The sequence below is a fragment of the Branchiostoma belcheri genome, unplaced genomic scaffold (genome assembly GCF_001625305.1).
Source record: "Branchiostoma belcheri isolate BF01 breed outbred unplaced genomic scaffold, Haploidv18h27 scaffold11, whole genome shotgun sequence".
NCBI lineage: Eukaryota > Metazoa > Chordata > Leptocardii > Amphioxiformes > Branchiostomatidae > Branchiostoma > Branchiostoma belcheri.
In genome coordinates this window covers 2,026,458-2,030,978 of record NW_017802491.1, presented here as the reverse complement: position 1 = coordinate 2,030,978, position 4,521 = coordinate 2,026,458, and positions in this window count along the sequence as shown.

Sequence of the window (4,521 nt, the reverse complement as noted above, 5' to 3'; positions counted from 1 at the left end):
GTCACTTAGCAGCCATTTGTCAAGCCCTTCCCCCACTTGACTACTCTAGACTCCCTGCATACTTACCAGCCCTACCCCCACCCCAAATCAACCCATGGGACATGTATCAACGACTACAACGTGTTAAAGTATCTAAGGCCCCTGGCCCTGACCTTATCCCACCCAAATTAATCAAAGAGTTCGCATACGAACTCTCCACCCCCCTAACTGATATACTAAACACTTCATTGAGAGAGGGCAGGGTCCCTGAAGTGTGGCGTGATGCCACAGTAATCCCAGTGCCTAAGGAATACCCAGCGGACTTGAACAAGATCCGGCCAATCTCACTGACCGCACAGTTTGCCAAGATCTGTGAGGGTTTTATCAGCACATGGATTTTTTCGGACATCTTCCCAAACGTAGACATAAAGCAGTTTGGTAACATGAAGCGTTGCTCAACGACTCATTGTCTTATAGACCTCCTAAATTTCTTCTATGAGGGAGCTGAGAGGAAAAGCACTGTTGGCACATTAATACTAACTGACTTCTCGAAAGCATTCGATAGAGTCTGTCACACCACTGCCATTAACAAACTTATATCCATGGGCACAAGACCCTCACTGATCCCCTGGCTCTGTAGTTTTGTGTCAAACAGAAGGCAGCGTGTTAGGTATCAGGACTCTATATCGAGCTGGGAAACACTAACGTGTGGAGTGGCCCAAGGTACTCTACTGGGCCCACTGGTGTTCCTCGCCATGATCAATGACGCAAAACCTAATACTAATAATCCACACTGGAAGTATGTCGATGACATGAACCTGGGAGAAGTTAGAACTGTGTCAACCCCAACTAAACTTCAGACTGACCTTGACTCATTGGACACCTGGGCCGAAACGAACTCCATGTTACTTAACCCCAAAAAATGTAAAGCAATGTATTTCTGCTTCATGAGAACCCCCCCAGTAATGCAGCCACTGACTCTCGGAGGTCAGCCCCTTAGCATAGTTACACAAGCAAAGTTACTTGGTTTGCACATACGCTCTGACCTACGGTGGTCTGATCAAGTTGACGCCATGGTGTCCAAGGGCAGTAGAAGGTTATACTTATTAAGTAGGCTGCGTCGAGCTGGCCTCCCAAGCTCTGACCTTGTCACAGTGTATTGTGGGTATATTCGACCAATAGTTGAATATGCCACGCCCTGTTGGAATGCGGGTATCACAAAAAAACAATCTGACAGCATAGAAAGAATCCAGAAAAGGGCCTGCAGAATCATGCTGGGTAGAAGCTATCACTCGTATTCCGAGGCCCTGTCAACTCTTGACCTCCGACGTCTGTCTGAACGGAGACTGACCCTGTGCCGGGCCTTTGCCCTTTCAGCCACTAGGTCTAGGCACGCCCCCTGGCTACCTGCAGACAGTAACCACCCACACAATATGCAGCTTAGGAAAACACGGCGATACAAACTACCCAAAGGGACACAAAGATATCTACATAGCCCGGTTCCCTCAATGTTGCACATTTTGAACACCTTGGACCTATAGTAGATTATTTTTTTATAATAGCTGTATATTTTGTAATAGTGTTTTATCTTATGTTTGTTGTAATAGTTTTTAGCTATATCATGTAATTTGTAACCGAGCCTGTATTTGTAACGCCGTAATTTTAACGTAAAAGTGCAATAATCTAGTGCAATAAAAGTGCAATAATCTAGTGCAATATTTGATGCTTATGTTTAAGTTATGTACATGTTAAATATATTCTACCTGTGTATCCCATTGTAAAAGCTGCCCAATTCAGCCTGCGGGCTGCAATTAGCAACTTATATGTATGTTGTATGCATGTTCCTTTCGAAATAAATAAACCAGTCATATATATATATGCCAAGTTGCACACTAGTAAGTAAAGGACATTCAGTACATGTATGTCTGCGTACGAAATGACGTTTTGCACTCTCTACACGCAAAGACGTTTCAGTGACGCCGCCTAAGAGATTAGCTTAGAATTGCAGGGGATGATCGAACGTTAATGTGCACTACCCAACGAGCCCGTCTACATCTTTTTATCAGATGTAATATTCAAATGAAAATCATAGAGGAGACATAACGAAGTCATTTGCATCCATCTTAACATAACATAACGTGACGTAATGCAAGTATATTGTCTGCAGGTATTTTCCAACGCAACGTTAGAGGTCGCTTTTTCGTTGCTGTTGTGGATCATAAATGGGACGTATTTGGCACTTTGTAGTATGTTCAAATGACAGTTGAGGCCGTATTACTATCATCCATATCGTTATTGGTATGGGAAAATCAAAATCGAAGCAAAGTTGGGTTGTTTTCAATTAAGTACTGTTTGCATATATAAATAACCGACTGTTCAGCACCAAGGACAGACACCACTCTCAGATAGAGTCGCAGCCATGACGAGTTGGCGCGACACGTTCGCGTTCGTAACGCTTGCTTATCAACCTTACTTCACCTTCCCTTATGTGCCTGTTTCCAGAAATGTTGGGAAATGATATTCAGCAGCCGGGCCCTCATCTCATTTCTGTCGTGACTTGACCCACTAAGCATAGCTAGTAACCAGGCTTAATCTGTGGCTGTTTTTTCTCTAGGGAAGTCAATCGCTGTTTTTTTTGCTCTGTTTCTTTGCCCTGGAGATCTAGGGGGCAAAGTTGGACATGGTGAATAAATGAAAGCAGCTATGTTTTCCACAAAGGCTTTACAAGATCTCTTTAAATAATTTAGGCTATGCCATACTGTACTGTGTGTAAATTATGTGAATATCGAAAGTTCCCGGCAACATATTGAAACACAATTATGGAAATTACTTTCCATGCATCCTTTTGTCACACTCACTGTATCAAGCTGGTGAAATTTTTCTCATGAACTTCTACTGCCTAAAGAGCTATACGCGTAACCACCAGACCACCATGTTATGATGTGTGGTTAATGTATGGTTTGAATCTCATTTTCCAGTACAGACTGTGTTCGTTATCAGCTCGGCAAGACGGCAATAAAAGTGAAAGAAAACCATTTGTCTCTTTTTCTGTGGCGCCATCTGATCCTGAAGGATCTGCAAATGGACCATAAAATGTCACCGACAAGCAAACGTTTTGATCATTTATCAAAGACATGCAGTTTTCGTATCAAAAATACATATCGAATTTTTTCTGCCCATAGTCAAAGCAAATTTAAATTCTTTTCAACCTATAGTGAGCCAATTAAAAATTGTTGTGACTATAATTTGAAAAAATATTAGCTTTTGAAATACTTTTATGATGTCATACAGTTGGCGCACGTGCTTTTGTATGGACTTTACATCTACTTATTTCATAAAGTAAACGACACATCGTATCCTTGGATGAAAAGGCCCACCGTAGGCTTTAGTCTTACAGGGATACATTGGGAAATGAAAAGTGTTTCGACGTCAGTTAACACGTGGTACACATGGGCAGCGTTCCATACCACCCACAGTTAACAGTAAAGAAAACTCTCTTTGCGGTTGGACAGCGGCGAGTAAAAAAAGAGATCGCTCGTTTTTTATGACCAGCCTGGCGCCAGTCGGAATGATACCACATCTACAAACCGTGCCAGTCGCGGACAGACGGTCATCTAGTCATGCCGCTCGTTAGATTTATGGGAACAGCAAATGAGATAAAGTCTAGCCTTAAATACTGGTAGTAAACCTACATTTAACGTACATTCAGTTACTTTAGTTTCTTCCTCTTTGCTCTAGTAGAATTGGAATTTAGCGGTAAGAGGGTGATAGCAGACAGAACATGATTGGCGTTTACAAGATATCTAAAGCTTTAACACCTGCAGAGCCAACCTAACCGCAGTGTTTTACCACAGAGTGCTGTACTGTAGACTCCTTCATCCCACGGCGCCAGCATGTCTCCACGTGCGGGCCGGGCTGATGAAACAGACGGGATATCTCCGTCACAGATCCCGCCTGGCTAGACGCCTGGCAGACGGGCCGGTCGTAAAACAAGTTCAGACCCGGCGTGTGTAACACCCAACGGGAGTTCATCTGGAGTTCAACTGGGGGGAAGGCGCGTGTTTATGTCTGAGGATTACCTCACAGAAAAGGTGAATCGTTGGGCGTGTAGCTTGTAGCTGTGAAACTGTGTATGTCAACTTTTCAACGTTAGGGCGAGCACAGCAAATGGAAAGCACATTGGCCATTTGAATCTACCGTAAATCGTTAAGATATATCGGTATTTTTAATAGAATGTATACAAAACAATGCAGCTAAACGTTGAATGTACCCTCTGTCACAATTTAATTAATGGGATAAGGAAAGATAAGATAAGAAAAGGCAGGCATTGCTTGCTTTTTCGCCACTGCCGCCACCACCCACTACAGCTATGCAAAAATCTGACAATGATAGAATTCTGTGTATTTTGTAATAAATGGTGTAATGAATTCTGCAGAAAAAAGAGAGAAAAATTTAGTGATCTTTAAGATTTAAGGTCTACCATCAGCTTTTAGATCTGTCCATACACGTTCTGAGCCCATCCTACATAGACACCCACCGTGA